The sequence below is a fragment of the Toxorhynchites rutilus genome, chromosome 2, assembly GCF_029784135.1.
Source record: "Toxorhynchites rutilus septentrionalis strain SRP chromosome 2, ASM2978413v1, whole genome shotgun sequence".
Classification (NCBI taxonomy): Eukaryota; Metazoa; Arthropoda; class Insecta; order Diptera; family Culicidae; genus Toxorhynchites; species Toxorhynchites rutilus.
The window spans coordinates 217,588,108-217,601,149 of NC_073745.1; the positions used below are offsets into that span (position 1 = coordinate 217,588,108).

Consider the following 13,042-nt stretch of genomic DNA (forward strand, 5'->3'; position numbering starts at 1 on the left):
CAAATTATTGCGCGAAATGTTCCCCGGAAGATTACTATCGGAAAACGGTGATTATGACTGGCCACCGAGATCACCTGATTTGACGCCTCCTGACTTTTTTTTATGGGGATATTTAAAATCCAAGGTATACACTGGTAAACCAAGGACCCTGGCTGCGCTGAAAGACAATATCCGACAAGAAATTGCTGCCATATCGGCCGAAACATTGGGCAAAGTGATGGAAAATGCCGGAAAAAGGGCACATTTTGCGGTCAAGGCCAGAGGCGGTCATTTACGAGATATCATAATCAAAAAGTAGTTAGAACAAATCTCCGTGGACCAAAATAAATGAATTTCAAAAAAAAAACAAATTTAAAATTCCACTTCTTTACTTTGCTATTGCAAAAACAAATCCTTCCACTTTAAATGGCCCACCCTGTATATATACAGCTATTCCATGCCAAACAAAAAAAATAGTGGTTCTCAGATTTTCCTGAAAAGTGGTAGTTTTGTTCTTTATCGCAAAACATTAGACCCGCATTTTTTATTATTTCCATTTTAGGGTTGTCCGAAAAATCAACGTTTTTCTTTTTTTTCCAAAAATGACTTTTTTCAAAAATTCATACTGGACCGATTCAGATGATCGACATAACACATTAAAGCCAATCAGCTGGTCTTTTTGAAAAACATACTACACTCGCAGAAAATTTGAGTTCCGTCTTCGTCATTTTTGATTGTATTTGTTTTTTTTTGTTTTATTGCATTATATTTTTTATATTTTTTCAGGAAAGCTGAGGATTTTTCACATAACATCTGTCATTTTTGGGTAATGATTTTTCAAAGTTAACCGATGGTCCAAAAATCAATTTTTTCCTCTTTTTTCCAACACAAAAATTGATAACTTTTGATCTACTGGACCGATTCAGATGATCGACACAAAAAATTAGAGCCAATTGGATAGACTTTTTTGAAAAAATATTGGACTTGCGAAAAGAAAAATGGACTGAGATTTCGTAATTATTGATTGTATTAGTTTTTTATAGTTTACATGGTTTCGGGACCAAGGATGCTATATTTTTCTATATTTTTTCTTGAATGCTGAGGTTATTTTACATGTCATATCCAAAATCAGAGATGTGTTATTTTTCGTTTTAAAGTTATGATTTTTCAAAGTTAACATGTTTTCTGTCTTCTGTCTTATGTTATTTTTTCGTTTTTGAAATGTGTTATTTTTTCTTAAATGTGTTATTAAATTAAATGTGTTATTTTTGCGAAAAGATTAGCTAATTGGCTTTAATTTGATACAGGGTCTTTCAGATTAAACGCTCACGCAACAAATTTCAATAACTTCTACAAAAATGAACCGATTTTAATTTTAAAAAAACGGAAATAAAGCTTATTTTAGGACATTTTCGATGTGACCAGCCCTTTTTCGATAATGTGTTTTAAACGGTGAACAAAATTCTTCATTCACAACTCTAACATTACGACTTCGATGGTGTTGAAATCCAAGTTATTTCTTTTTTAAGTTCCTCCAAATTTTGTGGCTTATTAACATAGCAACGGTCGTTCACGTACCCCCAGAGGAAGTAATCGACGACGAGAAATGTTGAAATTCTTACCATAAGAGGACAAACTTTCATTAAGGCTTCGGCTGCGCTAGTAATACGATTTCACTAAGAATACACGTTCTTGTAAATTGTACATCTTGACACTAAAAACCATCCGATCGGACCGAAAGAGTAGCCGAATATTATTGACCCGAAGTGGGGAGTGCATCGACGGAGCGAAAAAAAAATATAAGCAGCTATTCGTTTTTTTCGCGTGAGCGTTTAATCTGAAGGCCCTGTATATCGATCATCTGAATCGGTCCAGTAGCTGAAAAGTAATATTTTTTTAAGAATGCCATTTTTAGAAAAAAAGAAAAAAATGATTTTTTGGGCCATCGGTTAACTTTTAAAAATCATGACTCAAAAACGAAATGAAACGCCTCTCTGGTTCCGACATATGTTATGTGAAAAATCCTCAGCTTTCCAGAAAAAATATAAAAAAATATAGCGCCCTTGGTCCCGAGACTATGAAAACAACAAAAAACAAATACAATCAATAATAACGAGTACAGTACTACAGTACTTCCAGCACTTCAAAAGTCATGAATTTAAAAAAAAAGTCAGTTTTGGAAAAAAAATTAAAAAGTTGATTTTTTAGACAACCCTAAAATGGAAATGGTGACCTTAATGAAAAAATAAAAAAATACGGGTCTAATGTTTTGCGATAAAGAACAACACTATCACTTTTCACGAAAACCTGAGAACCACTATATCGGTTTGGCATGGAATGGCTGTATATATTTGAGGAAAATGCGATGATCTTACCTTTTTATTAACTTTTTCGTTACGAGCGTCGTCTATAGACGACATCCGCGCGACGTCCTGTGTGTACGAGTGTCGTCTTTAGACGACATGAAATTCATACTGCTCTTCGATCACACCAGCGCGATGTGCATACTTCACGGCGCAGTGCTCCGTACAGGGGTAGCACTTCGGCGGAGCCCCTCTGCCGTAATGAAAGGGTTGAACTATATCGCATGCTAAGAATGATATGAAGAGGAATACACAAACCTGGCCCAACTTCTTCTTGAAGCTCCCTAATTACTCGCCAGCGCGCACGCTTAAAAATAGCTTAACGCTCTCGTTCTAATTTCCAGAGCCTCAAGCCATTGTTTGTAATAATTCTGCAAGTGTGTAAACAACCACCGGCGGTCTGCAATCTATCAGACGATGATTTGACGGTGTTTCGTTTTCAGCCAACCATCCACCCCATCGAAGAGTGGGGGAGCATATGGAGAGGAGAGGTTAGAGATTTGACAGCGGCTATGATATCAACCACACGACGTAACAACCGGCAAGGCGAGGAAATCCCAAAAAAATGCCGTGTATTTGTTGATACACAAACACGCCGATCCCGATCGTGTTCGAGTTTGAGTTTGAGTTTGAGTTCGATATGGCAGCAATAACTGGTCGTTCAAATAACAGCAAGGTCCGACCCGTTCAGTTGTCTCTGGTTGCTTGGCGCGTGAACTTGCTTCCGTCGCTAACTCTCTTGCGTTTGGGATTCGCATATCACGCGCGGATTTTCGGGACCCCACGAGAAGAGTGTTGCTGTTTGGAGAAAAAAAAAGATAAACCCGAAGATTTAGTGTAACAGTTTAGAGTAGCAGAAATTGCTAGTGTTTATTTGATTGGCCGAAAGTGTGAAGTAATGCTTACCGTGCCTGTTAGGCGCGTTTTGTGAATGAACCAGTGTCGTGTTCAATAAGTTAATAAGTGAAAAAAAATATATTCGCGTGACGAAAGGCTTCGCCGATGATGACAGTGTGAGACATCAATCCACTTCCCGTGTGTAAATAAAACCAATAAGTGTTGACTTTGAGTCTTTGTGAGTCACTCGACCCCAGTTTGGTTGGCGCAAGAGCCTGGAAGATTTGGGCAGTGAAAGCCTGTTGAGCTGTAGTTAATTTGCCGGCGGGCAATTTGTTGGTTCAATTTTGGCAATTTGTCGAAATACTTACCCATATAACGTTCGGCCAAACGAGTTAGAACTTGCTCTGTCAGTGCGTTTGCTGTTTGCAACTCATTTCCGGTTTCGCTATTTGGTTGAGTGTGTTTGACCATTTTCCCGTCGAGAGAATCCGCAGCACAAAACAAAACAGGTAATTACGATGGTTATCGGGCGGTTATTGTCTTGTGTCTGATAAAGTTAGTCGTAAAATTTCAACATTGTATTGTTACTATAAGGTTGACGAATAAAATTATACTATCAATGAGTGGTGAATGCTACCGATCTTATATGGCGCCTGTAAGAGGGAGTGAATGCAATTTTTAAAATCCGTTCATTTGGTACCGCTGGAGCCGATTCCTGCTTTGTAATTATTAATTCACTTTGACTTCACTGTTTTTATTCTTATTTTTAAACTTGAACCTTGTGTTTTATATAACTTTTTTATTGCAAATAAGTGAGTAAGATTGTTGGTTTTTTATACTAGTTACATCACATTGCTCTCGTGTATATACCCAAATTATGCCTTGAACTAAAACTAAAAATTTGTAAATAAATAAAATTAATGGACTTTTAATAAAGCAATTGTATCGAACATGTAATTGACCGAAGGAAGCTCATGAAATTCAAAACAATGTATGGGGATGATGCATGAGGGAGACTATAAAAGTGGAATGTAATCTGAAAAAAGGGTTTTCTTATAAATTGACAGATAAATTCTCTTCTTGGCCAGAACGTGTTGAGCTGTGCACCCTTATTCCCAGAAGGTCTATTTATGAATGCGGATTAGGTTTTCAGTGAGATGCGATACGTGAAAATTTTTGCTAAATTTCGAGATATGTTGGATGGAATAAAAATGGTTTGTTCTCAATAGTTTTTCTAGGGGGTCTCCGTAGCCACATTGGTTGCGCGTTCGCTGAGTAAGCGATCGATCATGAGTTCAAAACTCAGGACCCTCATTGACCATCTTTGTGTTGTTACAGAATAACTACGTCCACGCAACAATCATCAGCGATGGAGATCGATCCACGGTCGAAATAAGATCGATTCATCCATACAACTGCTCTGCTCTGCAAGACACATCGGGCTGCTGTTCTATAAATAACTCAACAATGATCATTCAACTGTCTCCGCTGTCCGGTGGTCCAACTGGATAATGGAAGAACAGAAAGTATACTCTTACGCCTAAATGGCTACTGTGTGAATGTACCATATGTAATTGTATAGAAGGAATACTGGCGAATGGCAACTGTGTAATGTGCTAATTATAGATATATGATAACCATGTGACATGTACACGATTAAAATTCGGCTCTGTTACAGCTAAAATGCTAATGAGCCTTAAAATAAATAAATGGGATAAAAAAAAATAGTTTTTCTGATTGTGTTTTCAGAAAAAGTATCAAAATATTATATTATTTAAATTTATTTCGAACATTTCTTCTTCTCTGTAGCATATCTTGTCACATTGCCAGTCTTTTGAGCTTCCGTTTGAAAGCACGAACTACGATCTGCGTGTACGTGTAAACTGATTGTTTTGCTATAAACTAGAAAAAACCGCATCCGATTCGCATAAAATGTAATTCAAAGGTTTGAGCAGAATGATTCATCCTAAAGATAAAAATACAAGAAGTATGTTCATGGAATATACTTCCTAGCAGATATTTTGAGATATTTGTGAGGTCAGCAATTTCACTTAACCTTACTTTCCGATCGTTCGGCATAATATCATAATTTTTCCTAACATTTCTGGTATTGTCACTTCTTCTACTTCCCAATGCGTTCAATATCTAAAACACTTTTGCTATCATAACGAAACTCGCGGCCTAACAAACGACCTCATACGATGGTGCTAAATCATCTAAATGTTTGATCTACATGTCCTTTGATACAAATTGCTATTGGAATTGAACACATAAATATGTAAATGTGTTATCGCGCGAAAGGATAGATATTGTGTGTGAATCAAAGTCAACCTGTCAAACATCATCTAGATATTCACCCCAACTAATGGGTTCTCTTTTCACTCCATTGGATTCAAAATTATGCAGTATGCAAGCTGAATGCATACTAATATTTTGCTTTGAGACTTCAAAGCCAAAGAACGCAAATCTTCATTTAATTTTATCGCAGCTTCCTTTGAATACTCGCCCAATAGCACGAAATCGTTGTCAAGCAAATTAATTTTATTGGTAACGTTCTGTTATAAATTTATACAGGCATTAATGCATTATGAATAATAAACACTAATATATAAAGGCCAAACACTTCCTTCCTGCACCCATGACTTATTCAAAAAAGTCTTCCACAAAAAAAGGGTTTCCGAATAATCAGTGAGATGACACCAATTCCGATGCGGCTCAATGCAAACAACTGTTGCTTCGACATCGTGGTTTGGATAAGTTTTCTCTATATTTAGCTGATACCAAGTTCGCCTATTTCTCGTGCTGACATTGCTCTTATCAGTCGAGTTCTCAATGATAGAACACATGTTTTGTCAAAATTTTTAAATCAACTTATGATTAGAATTATTACCTGTGCCGATAATGAATAAAAAACAACAATATGTTGAACAACCGAAATTCGATATAGTAGTAGAAAGACAGCCAAATTAATAAATTTGATAAAAATAAAATAATAAGCTTCGGTTCCGAATCTCGTTCTGGGCGGGAAAATTTTAGACAAAAAAAAAATTTACTAGACATTATTTTTGCTCACGATTTTTTAGGCACTTGCAGAAAACTCGACAGAGAATATGTAAAAGTTGTGTTTAAGATGTGTTCATTTTTCTCGCCGCAAAGAAAGAGTCATTTCAAACAGTAAAAAAAGATATTTCTAACATTGTTGATATATATTTTTCAAACCAATAAGCATTGCAGAACATTAAACTTTTGCTACCACTTTTGCTTTCCGTTTTGTTTATATTTACTTTATGTAAATTGGCTTTCAAACTCAGCTTCGATATCCCCATTTGTGTGCCTAGCAGGGATGCCCGGTGATTTTCTTAAATGTCTTCACATGGTACGAAAAAATGTCTTTAAATGTCTTCATAATCATATCGAAGGAAACTAAAATTTATAACTTACTTTTGAGCAAAGTTTGACAGCTTATCTAATGTTTATTCTAATTGACATTGTTATACAGCGCATTTCATTTCAACTTACTTTGGAGTTTCGAAGTTTATTTCAATAAATGTGAACTAAGGATATATTCCGCAACTGCGAACTAAATTTGGATTTATGGCTTGGAAAATTTTTAAAAAAAGCAAGCTGAGATAAAAGTCCTACTTGTTTTGACGATATTTTCGGCCAATAGTAAACATTTTATGGAAATAATATCTCTCAAAAATTCGGATACGCTATCATACTGAAATGTCTCCACATATTTCACAATGTTTCAAAATGTCTTCACAAAATTAAAAAATGTCTTAAAATAAAGACATGTCTTCAATCCTGGCATCCCTGGTCCCTAGCTAACCGTACCTAGAGATGTCGGTTAATTATTCGATCAATTCGAATATCTGCAATTATAATCGAGTTATTTTGTATCGAATAATGCAAAGTCAAAATATGAATGCATCGAATAATTTGGCACGATAACTGCGAAGGAAACACGACACTATGGAAACTTAAAAAAAATTAAACAAATATTTCTGACTTAAGATGTTCTATGGGATAAGTAGACAGTACTGTAGTTTTTGTCCCAGGTTTGTCAGATGCTCCGTCCCAAAGTTACAAGCCAAAAAGTGGACCTAAGTCTTTGCGTAAGGTGCGCGGATCCAAAATTTAAAACGCGTTTTTCTCAAAACAATTTTTTGCAAACTGGTGGGAGTTTTTTTTTTTGATATTTTGAAAAATAAAATTTCGGTGAATGTTTTTGTCTCGATTTTTTTACAAAAAATATCGCCATATCGTCGAAAATCAATATTTTGAAAAAATTCTACGTACGATGACAGAAAATATATCCAAGATTACGTTAAAAATCGTTGGTTGAAATCGGTCCAAACTAGTAAAACTCCCACCAGTTTACAAGGTTTTGACAGCAAGGGTTCAACAAACCGGGTTGCGGCTGTTCAGGGGACAGTCCAATTGACACCAATATATTTTTTGTTTGTTAAGTTATATATGCCTAATAAAACTGTAGTATCAGATAAATCATTGTAATTTATTTTCTTGTTGAAAAAAATCGCGAAAATCACATATTTTTTATAATGTTTATAGAGTACTACCCCCTTAAGTTAAGAGTAAGGTTATATTTTTATCATTTTTTCTATCCAACAGCGACCATCTTTCATCGATAACACGTTATGATATGCCGCCCGGAATTTTGAATCAGCTCTTTGCACGACTCTCAGCAGGAATAAGTTTGATATTATTGGGAATTTCGCCATTAAATCTACAGAATCGCGAGGCAAATCTACCGTACCATTGATCAATGCTTTTATAAACATACTCCTTTTGGAGTATTAGTTGTAAGTACCACACAGATTTTTTTTTCAAACACTGAAAAACTAAAAATTTCACTCAAAAACTATTATTGGGCACTTCGATGTTGATTTTCAAAACTATATTTGATGTAACTTTTTAAATTATGACATCATAACTCTTCTCATTATCGATGCCTGTGCAACAAATATTCGCTCGATTAATCGAATACTTAAAGATAATTATTCGAATGAATCGATTATTGTAAAATCTCCCAACGATCCATAATCCATAATCGAGTAAACGATAAATTTACACATCTCTACTCGTACCGTTCATAAGGAGCAACTCGGTCGTAGACGCAAACGCAAACGCAGAGAAAAGACACTGCCGCGCATCGTGGAGGCGATCTGGCGTAGTGATAACATCCATGCCTCTCACGCTAAAGGTCACGAGTTCAATTCTCACTCCCGACATTCTTCCAAAAATGGAAGTAAAAGTGACGAACCAACCAAATGAGTTGAAAATCACTATAATACAGATAAAAAAAAAAAAAAAAAACACTGCCGCGTGTGAACGGACAATGCGGAGAGAGAAAATGTTGCAATTTAAGATCCACCCGATGTCGATTTGTTTATACGACCAGAGCGTGAAAACAGAGCATTTTCATTTCCAATGAACCAGTCTTGCTCATGCTAGCGAGCGGTCATATCGTCGATTTTCTAAATATCGGTCCATGGTCGCCCAATCCTAATCCAAAAGCAAGGGAACTGAGTTCCATACGAATTAAAACAAAATAGCATGCGAAGACACGTTAAAAAAGCGTTTCTTTGCGTGCGATTCTTGCATCGGATTTTTAGTGGGCAACTGGAGCGAAACAAATATCGGGGGGGTTACAGAGTACGAGAAGTGGGGGGAATGTGATCACCCTGAGGAACATGTCCATTTCCTGTGTTCACAAACCACTACAATTTCCGTTTATGGAAGAATATTGTAGCTGAACTTATTGTTGTTCAAGATTGCAAGCGACTTTTATTATAAAAATTGAAAATACAGTCAACTCTCCCCAACTCGATATCCAAAGGAACCATAGAGTTAGGGAGGTATCGAGATACAGAACATTTATGGTATGAAATTGAAATCATTCCCTCAAAGTGAAAAAACACCTTTCTAATATGAAAAAATATTTTTCCCAGAATTTCTCAGGATGTGATAGACGGTTATATAATACGAAAAAAAATTTCTACGCATATGTTAGAATTTCAATGATGACAGAGTTATGGAACTTTTTCTTTGTTTCGGACTCTGTTGGCTCACACTGACTCTACATTGAAAAGTACGCTACGTAATCCGATTCTGTTGCTTTCATCTGAAAGATGAGAAAATTTAGTACAGGATATACTAATGGAACATCTAAATTAGTGGATTAAAAAAACATTTAGGAAGTGGAAAATTTAAAAAAATCTTATTTCAAAAATTCTTACTAAACTTGATTATTTCTATCAATTAAATTAAAGTTCTCTAACCACTCTACAATTTGTTCTTTGACGCTCAACTTCATCTATCTTAATTTCGCTGCAATATCGATATAAACAATTCCAAATAAAAATTCAATCAGTAACATCAAAAATCGCGATTTTTAACCCACTGTACTTATAAAAGCCACTTAAATTAAAGGTTAATTTTTTTTTGTCGAAATTATTATAATTTATAAATTATAAAAAAAACTTTTTTTTTGTCAAACTGTATACAATTGAGTCGTAAATTTTACATAATCGAATCATATATAATCGAGCTTGTATATAATCGAGTCCGACCTGCATGAGCAACTAGGTTAACAAAGAAAATATTGATTAAGTATGTTATTCAAACTAAATTGTAACGATTACGCAGGAACTGTTCAATCACAAAGAAATGTTCGAATAGTTTCACAGGAACATTTTCAGTTGATTTCAATATTCCGGACATATTCTTCAGGTTTGATTTAACGTTCGAAGATATAATTTCGACACAATCATCTGAACCTTCCTGAATGTTCTCCATCTCAATAGAACTACTATCTTCAGCTTTTTCTCAGCCTTTTTATAACTTTCCAGTATATCGGTAGCTGGCATCTGATCACAGCAAATCACGTTTTGGTCCTTTTATCACTAATCATTAAAAGACATTGAGCAATCGAACGGTATTGTACTGTCGACATCAGCAAGCTCATGACGCATTAATTACGCCAGCGGAATATCACCATCATCACTGAAGGAATTCGGCTTCCGGAAGCCATTTTGAATAGTCTCAGATTTAACCTCATTGATTTTAGGGGGTGAATGTATTTCAATTGCATCCAATTCCGATATATCTGAAGGGTCCTAGAGTGCATTGAAATACAGTAAGAATACTGAATAACATGAAGGTTGAAATGACAAATATCCTCCATTTCTTGCAATCTTCGTTTAACTAATCGAACTAATTAATCGAAGATGGCGAAAGTACTGATTCAGATTCATGATTATGTCGAAGTCCAACTGCTGAGCTACGGAAGTAAAGATTTGTGGAAAAATTGTAAACTTGTCGATTTGAGCTTTGGTCGGAGAGATTTTGGGTGCGCTGTATAGTTATCAACGAACATGACCACCTTTGAGAAGAAATAGATATAAGTATGATACATTACCATAACACATAATTCCAGAAATAATACCTTTCTATTCCCATTGGAAAATTTTTCGTCAAATTGCATGCTCCATTCCTCAAAAAGCATTAAGGCCATCCAGACCTTGGTGTTGCTCTCGTATATCACTTCTTCTTATTGAAACATCGTGGGTTTTTACTCTTTCCATTGATCATCAACGGTAGTTTATCGTTCCCGTCCATGTTGGTTGTGCTTCAAAGTTGGGAATTTCCAATTTCTGGACAAATTTGCAAGCCATATCCCGAAGAATAGAACCTGAGAGGAATAAATTATTCTCTCTGGCTTGATAAGACAAAAATCCATTGACCGGCTTTTCGATTCCGACCAACCTTATATGCTTTTGGTCTAGATTCAATGTTCCATTCCGATTCCATTTTTACTTTAGTTTGAATAGTGTTGATACCGTACTTTGTGCAATACTGAAATTATTTGCAGCTTCAGACCCCTTCCGTCCATACTTTTCGACCTGCTCGATGATCCTCAAACGTTGCGCAATGGTTAGCGGTTTAATCATTCGCTTGAAAGGTTTCTCGTGGTTTTCCATACTTGAAAATAATTTTTTTGATGACGTGAACACTCCGTCTTCACTTTCAAGAGCAACTGAAATCAGAGGTAATAACGCACAAAAACATGTATGCGAAAATCAATCGAGTTAGGGAGGTGAAAATCCATGGAAAAATAAATTAAAACACATCGAGTAAGGGAGGCATCGGTTTAGGAAGGTCTGAAATTATGGAGAGAAGAATGCTTGTAAAATCGAAGGTCACATGAAATCCATCGAGTTAGGGAAATAATCGAGATACAGAACATCGAGTTAAGGAGAGTTGACTGTAGTACATTTTTCATTATTAGAAAAAAAGGTGAACAATCGTGAACAAAAAGGTGAAATGAGGAGATAAACTCAAAAAGCGTTCAAAAGGCTCAAAAGAGGCTGCCAGAAAGGTATAAAAAGGTTGAGGCTAGCGACAGAAAATACTTTGAGGAATGGGAATTTAAAAGAAAATCTCAACTTTTGACAAAAACGTCGGATTTTAATTGCACATCTGATAATCCGTATAATAAGAAGCTGGATTATGTGAAATAAATTCATGACGCCTATCGTCAAATCGTGTATATAAATGAGGAACATCTTCCACAGATATTCGTATTTTCATAGCAATCGAATCGGATTTTCTATAATATTTATTCGGTGTTCTTACCAAACCGTAGAGTAGTGCAAGGCAAAGGAGCGCACCTAACTGTTGTCACTCAATAACTCTTGAAATAAAGGCATATAAAGTTCAGTTTTCTTAGCAAACTGTAACTTTAAATGTTACCTTCGAAACATAGTACAAGAATTTGTCGAGTTTTGTTAGTAGTTAGACAAATACTTATTTTAATACAAATTGACAAATGCGATCTTTTGCCCCATAGTGAGGGTAAAAGTGCGCAGTTATTAAATTGAGCTTCTGAGATAACTTGTAACAAAAATAAATGCTCTACCATTACCAGCGGAAGAAGCATCATTACTAGAGTGTATAGGCACCATCAAGTGGGGTGGAGGGGGGTGTTATGTGATGTCATGATTTTGTTATATGCTGATTGGTTCTTAGCACCTAGAAATACAATATGATAACGGGCCATCCACACACCACGTGGAAATTTTTGGAAGGGAGGAGACTGACAATATGAGATTGCTGAAAATGTCCAACATTTTAAACAGAATCCTTTTTTTAATAGATCAAGTTTATAAACACATAGTAACCTTCACTTGATTTTTTTTGAAACTCATTGTTGAAAAAAAAACAATATTTATTTGATGTTTATTGTGAAAACATAAACATAAACGAAACATAACCTTTATTGAATTGAATGCATGGTGAAAATAAAAACATTTTTCATTTGAAATTCATTTTGAATTATTTTGTTTATTTTTCGCTCTCATCTTGGATTCTGACGCTTGGAGCCCTGTTGTGAAGTTCGAAGAGACAGACGGTGGTTCCTTATGAAGGTAGAAGTCCAATCTCTTCCTGTCAGTTTTGCAACCTGGTTGATTTCGTGCCTTAGGTTGTTGGCTTCCGCAAAATCAAAAGCCAGGCGTCGTAAATTTTGAGAGTCATACCATAGAAACCTTTGTCCAGTGCTCTGCAATGGTTCGTCAGATCCTCAGACTGCTCACTCGTAAATACTGGTCTGAACTGTCCTAAGGTGCTCGTTGGCACATCCAAGCAGAAGTAGAAATGTCAATAAAAAAAGATTCAAATCATAAACCACTTACTGCTATGAGCCTCTTCCTCAGAGCTGATTCAGAAATACCGAGGTATGCCGCAATCCGGCGCTTCTAGACTCCCTCCCGAAGCCTCTGTTGGGCCCTTTCGATTTTTCAGCTAATCGAATTTCTAAAAAAAGCTCTCGGGCT

General features: G+C 35.8%; 1 protein-coding gene across 5 annotated transcripts in view; it reads left to right on the forward strand.

The window, feature by feature from the left end:
* The first annotated feature begins 3,038 nt into the window (after positions 1–3,038).
* Positions 3,039–13,042, forward strand: part of LOC129764649 (G-protein coupled receptor Mth2-like) — a 74,416-nt gene continuing 64,412 nt past the window's right edge. For 4 of the 5 annotated variants that reach the window (XR_008741183.1, XM_055763929.1, XM_055763931.1 and 1 more), the window contains exon 1: positions 3,039–3,691. The gene's annotated coding sequence lies outside the window, so the exon portion shown is untranslated. Of the gene's footprint in view, positions 3,692–7,817; positions 8,009–13,042 lie in introns of all 5 variants that reach the window. The other variant, XM_055763930.1, reaches the window with a different exon arrangement.